Source organism: Oncorhynchus nerka, linkage group LG10 (genome assembly GCF_034236695.1).
Source record: "Oncorhynchus nerka isolate Pitt River linkage group LG10, Oner_Uvic_2.0, whole genome shotgun sequence".
NCBI lineage: Eukaryota > Metazoa > Chordata > Actinopteri > Salmoniformes > Salmonidae > Oncorhynchus > Oncorhynchus nerka.
The window spans coordinates 54,172,750-54,184,951 of record NC_088405.1 but is presented as its reverse complement, the minus strand read 5'-3'; the positions used below and the strand labels follow the sequence as shown (position 1 = coordinate 54,184,951).

The 12,202-nt window shown below is 44.6% G+C and overlaps 1 protein-coding gene across 2 annotated transcripts in view; it reads right to left on the bottom strand.

The window, feature by feature from the left end:
• Positions 1-11,949, bottom strand: part of LOC115135609 (kelch-like protein 13) — a 91,742-nt gene extending 79,793 nt beyond the window's left edge. The window contains exon 1 of one of the 2 annotated variants that reach the window (XM_029670499.2): positions 11,820-11,949. The gene's annotated coding sequence lies outside the window, so the exon portion shown is untranslated. The remainder of the gene's footprint in view (positions 1-11,819) is intronic. The other variant, XM_029670498.2, reaches the window with a different exon arrangement.
• Between the last annotated feature and the right edge of the window lie 253 nt (positions 11,950-12,202).

Sequence of the window (12,202 nt, the reverse complement as noted above, 5' to 3'; positions counted from 1 at the left end):
AAAGTATTTAGTCAGCCACCAATTGTGCAAGTTCTCCCACTTAAAAAGATGAGAGGCCTGTAATTATCATCATAGGTACACTTTAACTATGACAGACAAAATGAGAAAAAAATCCAGAAAAATCACACTGTAGGATTTTTAATTAATTTATTTGAAAATTATTACATTTACATTTAAGTCATTTAGCAGACGCTCTTATCCAGAGCGACTTACAAATTGGTGCGTTCACCTTAAGACATCCAGTGGAACAGCCACTTTACAATAGTGCATCTAAATCTTTTAAGGGGGTGAGAAGGATTACTTTATCCTATCCTAGGTATTCCTGAAAGAGGTGGGGTTTCAGGTGTCTCCGGAAGGTGGTGATTGACTCCGCTGTCCTGGCGTCGTGAGGGAGTTTGTTCCACCATTGGGGGGCCAGAGCAGCGAACAGTTTTGACTGGGCTGCGCGGGAACTGTACTTCCTCAGTGGTAGGGAGGCGAGCAGGCCAGAGGTGGATGAACGCAGTGCCCTTGTTTGGGTGTAGGGCCTGATCAGAGCCTGGAGGTACTGAGGTGCCGTTCCCCTCACAGCTCCGTAGGCAAGCACCATGGTCTTGTAGCGGATGCGAGCTTCAACTGGAAGCCAGTGGAGAGAGCGGAGGAGCGGGGTGACGTGAGAGAACTTGGGAAGGTTGAACACCAGACGGGCTGCGGCGTTCTGGATGAGTTGTAGGGGTTTAATGGCACAGGCAGGGAGCCCAGCCAACAGCGAGTTGCAGTAATCCAGACGGGAGATGACAAGTGCCTGGATTAGGACCTGCGCTGCTTCCTGTGTGAGGCAGGGTCGTACTCTGCGGATGTTGTAGAGCATGAACCTACAAGAGCGGGCCACCGCCTTGATGTTAGTTGAGAACGACAGGGTGTTGTCCAGGATCACACCAAGGTTCTTAGCGCTCTGGGAGGAGGACACAATGGAATTGTCAACCGTGATGGCGAGATCATGGAACGGGCAGTCCTTCCCCGGGAGGAAGAGCAGCTCCGTCTTGCCGAGGTTCAGCTTGAGGTGGTGATCCGTCATCCACACTGATATGTCTGCCAGACATGCAGAGATGCGATTCGCCACCTGGTCATCAGAAGGGGGAAAGGAGAAGATTAATTGTGTGTCGTCTGCATAGCAATGATAGGAGAGACCATGTGAGGTTATGACAGAGCCAAGTGACTTGGTGTATAGCGAGAATAGGAGAGGGCCTAGAACAGAGCCCTGGGGGACGCCAGTGGTGAGAGCGCGTGGTGAGGAGACAGATTCTCGCCACGCCACCTGGTAGGAGCGACCTGTCAGGTAGGACGCAATCCAAGCGTGGGCCGCGCCGGAGATGCCCAACTCGGAGAGGGTGGAGAGGAGGATCTGATGGTTCACAGTATCGAAGGCAGCCGATAGGTCTAGAAGGATGAGAGCAGAGGAGAGAGAGTTAGCTTTAGCAGTGCGGAGGGCCTCCGTGATACAGAGAAGAGCAGTCTCAGTTGAATGACTAATCTTGAAACCTGACTGATTTGGATCAAGAAGGTCATTCTGAGAGAGATAGCGGGAGAGCTGGCCAAGGACGGCACGTTCAAGAGTTTTGGAGAGAAAAGAAAGAAGGGATACTGGTCTGTAGTTGTTGACATCGGAGGGATCGAGTGTAGGTTTTTTCAGAAGGGGTGCAACTCTCGCTCTCTTGAAGACAGAAGGACGTAGCCAGCGGTCAGGGATGAGTTGATGAGCGAGGTGAGGTAAGGGAGAAGGTCTCCGGAAATGGTCTGGAGAAGAGAGGAGGGAATAGGGTCAAGCGGGCAGGTTGTTGGGCGGCCGGCCGTCACAAGACGCGAGATTTCATCTGGAGAGAGAGGGGAGAAAGAGGTCAGAGCACAGGGTAGGGCAGTGTGAGCAGAACCAGCGGTGTCGTTTGACTTAGCAAACGAGGATCGGATGTCGTCGACCTTCTTTTCAAAATGGTTGACGAAGTCATCTGCAGAGAGGGAGGAGGGGGGGGGAGGGGGAGGAGGATTCAGGAGGGAGGAGAAGGTGGCAAAGAGCTTCCTAGGGTTAGAGGCAGATGCTTGGACTTTAGAGTGGTAGAAAGTGGCTTTAGCAGCAGAGACAGAAGAGGAAAATGTAGAGAGGAGGGAGTGAAAGGATGCCAGGTCCGCAGGGAGGCGAGTTTTCCTCCATTTCCGCTCGGCTGCCCGGAGCCCTGTATGGTGGAAAATAAGTATATATATATATACATACACACACACACAGGGGCAAAAAAGTATTTAGTCAGCCACCAATTGTGCAAGTTCTCCCACTTAAAAAGATGAGGCCTGTAATTTATCATAGGTACACTTCAACTATGACAGACAAAATGAGAAGGAAAAAAATCCAGAAAATCACATTTGTAGGATTTGTGTGTGTGTGTGTGTGTGTGTATATATATAAAAAAATCGGTTTAATATATCTGTTGATACTCACTTTACAGCAGAAAGAGACTGCTATGGCACCTGGCATCAGCAGCACAATATTGTGTAGAGCTTTGGCAAAGTGGGTGGGGTTATATCCTTCCTGTTTGGCCCTGTCCGGGGGTCTCATCGAATAGGGCCACAGTGTCTCCTGACCCCTCCTGTCTCAGCCTCCAGTATTTATGCTGCAGTAGTTTATGTGTCGGGGGGCTAGGGTCAGTTTGTTATATCTGGAGTACTTCTTCGGTCTTAACCGGTGTGCTGTATGAATTTAAGTATGCTCTCTCTAATTCTCTCTCTCTCTCGGAGGAGGACCTGAGCCCTAGGACCATGCGTCAGGACTACCTGGCATGATGACTCCTTGCTGTCCCCAGTCCACCTGGCATTGCTGCTGTTCCAGTTTCAACTGTTCTGCCTGCGGCTATGGAACCCTAAACTGTTAATATTTACTCTTGAGGTGCTGTCCTGTTGCATCCTCTACAACTATTGTGATTATTATTATTTGACCCTGCTGGTCATCTATGAACATTTGAAAATCTCAGCCATGTTCTGTTATAATCTCCACCCAGCACAGTCAGAAGAGGACTGGCCACCCCACATAGCCTGGTTCCTCTCTAGGTTTCTTCCTAGGTTTTGGCCTTTCTAGGGAGTTTTTCCTAGCCACCGTGCTTCTACACCTCTATTGCTTGCTGTTTGGGGTTTTAGGCTGGGTTTCTGTACAGCACTTTGAGATATTAGCTGATGTACGAAGGGCTATATAAATAAATTTGATTTGATAGAGGACTGAGGGTCTTCCAAATATTGAAAGTGTGTAAATAGTTACCCATGTTATTTTGTAAATGTATATATTTTTTTCTTCATGTTTTTTTCTCCATTGTTTTTTGGTGGTGGGGGGGGGGGGGGGGTTAGAATACCATTTGGGCATTTTGTATATAGTTATTTGTTTCAAAATGTATACCTTTGCCAATTTGGCCACTTGGGTACATTTGGGCTACTTGTGTGGGACACCTGGGTGACTTCATGATAAATGTCATGTGGCACACTCATTTTTGGAAGTTATCATTGAAACTTTGCACAAGTACTGTTGCCCTCTTATATTTTTCACTGAAATTGCCCCCATAATCCTATCTGAATGTTTGTTTTATCTTGTTCATTTTAAAGATGATACAACCATTTAAAAAAACATTTCTTTTTTCATTGTATTATCTAAACCAGATATATTGTGTCATATTCAATTCACATTTACACAAACTTCAGAGTGTTTTCTTTCAAATGGTACCAAGAATATGCATATCCTTGCTTCTGGGCCAGAGCTACAGGCAGTTAGATTTGGGTATGTCTTCAGGCGGAAATTGAAAAAAGTAGGGGGGTAAGAGGTTAATAGACCAATAACTAAGCCTCTGCCAATAACAGCTAGTTTTCAGTTGTTTTCCCTCCCCACTCAGACCACTCCCAGACAGTCCAAGCTAAATTCTTGATTGAGAAAGTGCATTGCTAAAAAGTTATTTTTGACCATCCCTTTAGCCCATTTTAATGGAAATATTTTACAGTAAGGTACTTATAGTGCATTCAGAAAGTTATCAGGCTCCTTGATTTTTTCCACATTTTGTTACGTTACAGCCTTATTCTAAAATGTATGAATCCCCCCCCCCCCCATCAATCTAAACACGATAACCCATAATGACAAAGCAAAAACAGGTTAAGATTTTATATAAAAAGGGAAATACATTTACATAAGTATTCAGACCCTTGCCTCAGTACTTTGTTGAAGCACCTTTGGCATAGATTACAGCCTTGAGTCTTCTTGGGTATGACACTACAAGCTTGGCACACCTGTATTTGGGGAGTTTCTCCCATTCTTCTTTGCAGATCCTATCGAGCTCTGTCAGGTTGCATGGGGAGCATTGATGCACAGCTATTTTCAGGTCTTTCCAGAGATGTTCAATCGTGTTCAAGTCCAGGCTCTGGCTGGACCACTCAAGGACATTCAGAGACTTGTCCCAAAGCCACTCCTGCATTGTCTTGGCTGTGTGCTTAGGGTTGTTGTCCTGTTGGAAGGTGAACATTCGTCCCATTCTGAGCACTCTGGAGCAGGTTTTCATTTTGGATCTATCTATCCTCCGTTCATCTTTGCCTCGATCCTGACTAGACTCCCTGCCGCTGAGAAGTGGTTTCCGTCTGGCCACTCTACCACAAAGGTCTGATTGGTGGAGTGCTGCAGAGATAGTTGTCCTTCTGGAAGGTTATCCCATCTCCACAGAGGAACTCTGTCAGAGAGACCATAAGGTTCTTGGTCATCTCCTTGACCAAGGCCCCTCTCCCCCGATTGCTAAGTTTGGCCAGGCGGCCAGCTCTAGGAAGAGTCTTGGTGGTTCCAAACTTCTTCCATTTAAGAATGATGGAGGCCACTGTGTCCTTCGGAACCTTCAATGCTGCAGAAATGTTTAGTAGCCTTCCCCAGATCTGTGCCCCGACACAATCCTGACATAAAAAAATCCAATCAAGAAATGCCTCTTATTTTAAAACCTCTCTGTTCCTATGCAAGCCTATCCTCCATTTAAAGGGATACCAACCAGATTCCTTTTTCTATGGCTTCCCTAAGGTGTCAACAGTCTTTAGACATAGTTTCAGGCTTTTATTTTGAAAAATGAGCGTGAAGGATCACATTGCGTAAGTGGATAGGTGGGGGCTCTCAGAGTGAGTTTTTGCGCATCAGAGTAAAGCCGCCATTGTTCCTCCCGCTGTTATTGAAAATCCTACACACTCGGTTGATATATTATCTAATATATATTTTAAAAACAACACGAGGATTGATTATAAAAAACGTTTGACATGTTTCTGTGGATATTATGGATATTAGTCTGCGTTGTCGTGACCGCTCTTTCCTGAACATAACGCAACAAACAAACGTTGGTATTTTGGGTATAAAATAATCTTTATGGAACAAATGTAATCTTTAAATGTAAATGTAAAAGGAACATTTGTTGTGTAACTGGGAGTCTCGTGAGTGAAAACATCTGAAGATCATCAAATGTAAATGATTCATTTGATTGCTTTTCTGATTTTCGTGACCAAGCTTTCTGACGCTAAGTGTACATAATGCTATGCTAGGCTATCGATAAACTTACACAAACGCTTGGATTGCTTTCGCTGTAAAGCATAATTGAAATCTGAGACAGGTGGATTAACAAAAGGCTAAGCTGTGTTTTGCAATATTGCACTTGTGTTTCATGAATATTAATATTTTTTTGTAATATTATTTGACTGGCTATTTGACTGGCTATGCTATTCAGCGGTTGCTGACGAAAATGATCCCGCGAGACAGGGATGGGTATCGTCAAGAAGTTTTTAAACAGGTCAACATTCACAAGGCTGCGGGGCCAGATGGATTACCAGGACGTGTGCTCCGGGCATGTGCTGACCAACTGGAATGTGTCTTCACTAACATTTTCAACATGTCCCTGATTGTAATACCAACATGTTTCAAGCAGACCACCATAGTCCCTGTGCCCAAGAACACAAAGGCAACCTGCCTAAATGACTACAGACCTGTAGCACTCACTTCCGTAGCCATGAAGTGCTTTGAAAGGTTGGTAATGGCTCACATCAACACCATTATCCCAGAAACCCTAGATTCACTCCAATTTGCATACCGCCCAAACAGATCCACCGATGATGCAATATCTATTGCACTGAATACTGCCCTTTCCCACCTGGACAAAAAGGAACACTTAGGTGAGAATGCTATTTATTGACTACAGCTTAGCGTTCAACAACATAGTACCCTCAAAGCTCATAACTAAGCTAAGGATCCTGGGACTAAACACCTCCCATCTGCAACTGTATCCTGGACTTCCTGACGGGCCGCCCCCAGGTGGTGAGGGTAGCTAGCAACACATCTGCCACGCTGATCCTCAACACTGGAGCTCCACAGAGGTGCGTGCTCAGTCCCCTCCTGTACTCCCTGTTCACCCACGACTGCTTGGCCAGGCACGACTCCAACACCATCAATAAGTTTGCAGATGACACAACAGAGGTAGGCCTAATCACCACCAACGACGAGACAGCCTATAGGGAGGTGGTCAGAGACCTGGCCGGGTGGTGCCAGAATAACAACCTATCCCTCAACGTAACCAAGATTAAGGAGATGATTGTGGACTACAGGAAAAGGAGGACCGACCACGCCCCCATTCTCATCGACAGGGCTGTAGTGGAGCAGGTTGAGAGCTTCAAGTTCCTTGGTGTCCACATCAACAACAAACTTCATTGTCCAAACACAACAAGACCGTCGTGAAGAGGGCACGACAAAGCCTATTCCCCCTCAGGAAACTAAAAACATTTGTCATGGGTCCAAAGATCCTCAAAAGGTTATACAGCTGCAACATCGAGAGCATGGTTGAGCACTGGTTGCATCACTGCCTGGTACGGCAATTGCTTGGCCTCTGACCGCAAAGCACTACAGACGGTAGTGCGTACGGCCCAGTATATCACTGGGGCTAAGCTGCCTGCCATCCAGGAGCTCTACACCAGGCGGTGTCAGAGAAAGGCCCTAAAAATGGTCAAAGACCCCAGCCACCCCAGTCATAAACTGTTCGCTCTACTACCGCAAGGCAAGCGGTACTGGAGTGCCAAGTCTAGGACAAAAAGGCTTCAACAGTTTTTACCCCCAAGCCATAACACTCCTGAACAGGTAATCGAATGGCTTCCCAGATCATTTGCATTGTGTGCCCCTCAACCCCTCTTTTTACACCGCTGCTACTCTCTGTTTATCAGAGAGTCATCTCTGTCATTTTAACTATACATTCTTGTACGTACCTACTACCTCAATTGGGCCGACCAACCAGTGCTCCGGCACATTGGCTAACCAGGCTATCTGCATTGTGTCCCGCCACCCACCAACCCCTATTTTACGCTACTGCTACTCTCTGTTCATCATATATGCATAGTCACTTTAACCATATCTACATATTACCTCAATCAGCCTGACTAACCGGTGTCTGTATGTAGCCTCGCTACTGTATATAGTCTGTCTTTTTACTGTTGTTTTATTTCTTTACTTACCTATAGTTCACCTAAAGCCTGTAAGTAAGCATTTCACTCTAAGGTCTACACCTGTTGCATTGGGCGCACTTGACAAATAAACTTTGATTTGACTTCAATTTGCATACGGCCCCAATAGATCCACAGACGATGCAATCGCCATCGCACGGCATACTGCCCTATCCCATCTGGACAAGAGGAATACCTATGTAAGAATGCTGTTCATTGACGACAGCTCAGCCTTCAACACCATAGTGCCCGCCGAGCTCATCATTAAGCTTGGGTCCTGGGTCTGAACCCCATCCTGTACAACTGGGTCCTGGACATCCTGATGGGCCACCCTCCAGATTGTGAAGGTAAGAAACACCTCCACTACGCTGATACACACCACAGGTGCCCAACAAGGGTCTGTGCTCAGCCCTCTCCTGTACTCCCTGTTCACCCATGACTGCGTGGCCATGCACGCCTCCAACTCAATCATCAAGTTCGCAGGCGACTACAGTAGTAGGCCTGATTACCAACATTGATGAGATAGCCTACAGGGAGGAGGTGAGAACCCTGGCAGAGTGGTGCCAGGAAAATAATCTCTCTATCAACAACATTTAGGAGCTGATCATGGACTGTAGGAGACAGCAACGGGAGCACACCCTCATCCCAATCGACGGGACTGCAATGGAGAAGGTAAAACCCTTCAAGTTCCTTGGTGTACACACTGACGATCAAATGGTCCACCCACACGTCTCTTCAACCTCAGGAGGCTGAATAAATTTGGCTTGGCCCCTAAGACCCTCACAAACTTTGACAGATGCACCATTAAGAGCATCCTGTTTGGCTGTATCACTGTCTGGTACGGCACCTGCACCGCCCGCAACCGCAGGAATCTCCAGAGGGTGGTGCGGTCTGCCCGACGAATCACCGGGGGCACACTGCCTGCCCTCTAGGACACCTACAGCACACGATGTCACAGGAAGGCCAAAAAGATCATCAAAGACATCAACCACCCAAACCACAGCCTGTTCACCCCACTATCATCCAGAAGGCAAGGTCAGTACATGTTAGAGGTCGACCGATTAATCGGAATGGCCGATTAATTAGGGCCGATTTCAAGTTTTCATAATCTGATGTTTTTTTTTACACCTTTATTTCATCTTTATTTAACTGGGCAAGTCAGTTAAGAACACATTCTTATTTTCAATGACAGCCTAGGAACGGTGGGTTAAGTGCCTTGTTCAGGGGCAGAACGACAGATTTTTACCTTGTCAGATCAGGGATTCAATCTTGCAACCGTATAGTTAACTAGTCCAACGCCACCTGCCTCACGAGGAGCCTGCCTGTTACGCGAATGCAGTAAGAAGCCAAGGTAAGTTGCTAGCTAGCATTAAAATGTATCAATCATAATCACTAGTTATAACTACACATGGTTGATGATATTACGAGTTTATCTAGCGTGTCCTGCGTTGCATATAATCGATGCAGTGCGCATTCGCGAAAAAGGGCTGTCATTGCTCCAACGTGTACCTAACCATAAACACCAATGCCTTCCTTAAAATCAATACACAGAAGTATATATTTTTAAACCTGCATATTTAACTAAAAGAAATCCAGGTTTGCAGGCAATATTAACCAGGTGAAATTGTGTCACTTCTCTTGCGTTCATTGCACGCAGAGTCAGGGTATATGCAACAGTTTGGGCCGCCTGGCTCATTGCGAACTAATTTGCCATAATTTTACGTAATTATGACATAACATTGAAGGTTGTGCAATGTAACAGGAATATTTAGACTGATGGATGCCACCGGTTAGATAAAACAAGGAACGGTTCTGTATTTCACTGAAAGAATAAAAGTCTCGTTTTCGAGATGATAGTTTCCGGATTCGACCATATTAATGACCTAAGGCTCGCATTTTTGTGTGTTATTATGTTATAATTAAGTCTATGATTTGATAGAGCAGTCTGACTGAGCAATGGTAGGCACCAGCAGGCTCATAAGCATTCATTCAAACAGCACTTTCGTGCATTTTGCCAGCAGCCCTGCTGTTTGCCTTCAAGCCTATCAACTCCCGAGATTAGGCTTGTGTAACCGATGTGAAATGGCTAGCTAGTTAGCGGGGTATGCGCCAATAGCGTTTCAAACGTCACTCGCTCTGAGACTTGGAGTATTTATCCCCCTTGCTCTGCATGGGTAACGCTTCTTCGAGGGTGGCTGTTGTCTTTGTGTTCCTGGTTCGAGCCCAGGGAGGAGCGAGGAGAGGTACAGAAGCTATACTGTTACACTGGCAATACTAAAGTGCCTATAAGAACATCCAATAGTCAAAGGTATATTAAATACAAATGGTATAGAGAGAAATGAACCTATAATTACTATAATAACTACAACCTAAAACTTCTTACCTGGGAATATTGAAGACTCAGGTTAAAAGGAACCACCATATGTTCTCATGTTCTGAGCAAGGAACTTTAACGTAAGCTTTCTTACATGGCACATATATTTACCGTCTACTCCAACACTTTGTTTTTGCATTATTTAAAGCAAATTGAACTCGTTTCATTATTTATTTGAGGATAAATTGATTTTATTGATGTATTATATTAAGTTAAAATAAGTGTTCATTCTGTATTGTAATTGTCATTATTACAAATAAATTTGAAAAATCGGACCATTAATCGGCATTGGCATTTTTTGTCCTCCAATAATCGGTATCGGAATTGAAAAATCATAATCGGTCGACCTCTAGTACATGCGCATCAAAGCTAGGACTGAGAGACTAAAAACAGTTTCTATCTCCAGGCCATCAGACTGTTAAACAGCCATCACTAGCCAGCCTCCACCCAGTACCCTGCCCTGAACTTAGTTACTGTCACTAGCCAGTTACCACCCGGTTACGCAACCCTATGTACATAAACATGTAACCTCTGGTCACTTTAACAATGTTTACATACAGTTTCTCATTTCATATGTATATAATCTATTCAAAATTGCTCCTCCTAATATTTAGACATTTCTTAATTCCATTATTTTACTTTGAGGTGTGTGTATTGTTAAATACTACTACACTGTTGGAGCTAGGAATTCAAGCATTTCGCTACACCCGAAATAACATCTGTGTAACATGGAGTCCTATGAGTGTCATTTTTATGTGACCAATAAAAATTGGATTTTGATTTGAAACCCCATGACACCACCTATTTCAGTAAATACATCCACTTCCTAGATGCACCACCTAGACAAACATTAAATTACAAACAAATCATTAACATTAGAAGGCCTTCTGACGGATGCTGTACAAACTGTGCATAGCAATTGAGTGGGCCACATTTCAGATGTTCAAGATCATTCGCTAAATGTGTCAGTCAATTCCAGAGACGAGGAGCAGCGAGGTGTCTAGCTAGACTGTCATCTGAAACTGGAGAAATTAAGGGACAGCGCCCACTCGATATCCTAGTTTCAATTTCATATTCTTATCCACAGCTTGTTTCTCAAATATCACGCGTCTTCGTGACTGGGTAAATCTCATCATTCTCCATGCTATGCTTCACTGGCGTTTATACTAGCGAACCAAACAGATAACATTAACGAGCTAGCTGCTGTACAGTCAGTCCAATGTTAACTCTTAGCCCATTACCTTAGCCGCAAAGGAACCCATGATTGTTTAAATGTCACCTTTATTTTAACAGGGAGTTATGTTGAGACGAAGGTCTCTTTCACAGCTGAGCCCTGTATACACAGGATAGTCCGGATAGCCATGCATGTAGGACATTTATTGTAAACTTTGGAAATTTAGCAGACTAACGTTTGCTTGTTTAATTACCTATCAAGCCCACCACTGCTCTGAAAAGCTGAGCGTTAGCTAGCTAACGTTATAGCTACAGGCTGCTTAGCTAGCATTAGCTAGTTACAACAAATATGTATTACAAACATTCATGGTCAAGCAAGTGAAAAGCTTGCTAACGTTCAAATCAAATGGATTCACCACATAACGTTACTTCGTAAACAACAGGTGAACTGTTTACATCAGGGCAATAATAAAGACATGTGGAACGTATTTTAACCTAGCTAGCTATATATCGTGGTTTGTTTAAACCTGTTACGCAGTATCAATTTATACCAAGTCGCCGGGAGAGATAATTTGAAAGAAAGACAACCCAAACCATACAGCATGGCTACCAGTCAACATGGCTAGCTAGCGAGCTTCATCTGAAGCTACTTACTTCTCTAGCTAACGTTAGTTAACCATAATTGGCAACTTTGGGTTGCGTTTTATGTTATATTCAACTGCTTACATATAAAATACACTCAGCTATTAAATGGCGAAATTCCTACCTGCAACTACGGGATACGTCCTTATTTTTCTTCTTAAACCCTCAAATCCACTCATGGATCTCACTAAGGTCCGCCTCCAGCATAACAAATGAGGGGATTCGATTAATCTGGCCCCGGTAGACGACTCCTGCACCGGCGAAAATGGATCGCATTCGTTTTGGAACCGGGCTGTCTCCCGGGAGTGAGCCAGGTACCAGTTTAAATGAAAACTATACTGAACAAAAGTATAAACGCAACATAATTCAAAGATTTTACTGAGTTACAGTTCATATAAGGAAATCAGTCAATTGAAATAAATGAATTAGGCTGTGTAAAGCATATGCCCACCCACATGGGAGCGAGGTCCACCCACTGGGCTGGTGTGGTTACACGTGGTCTGTGGT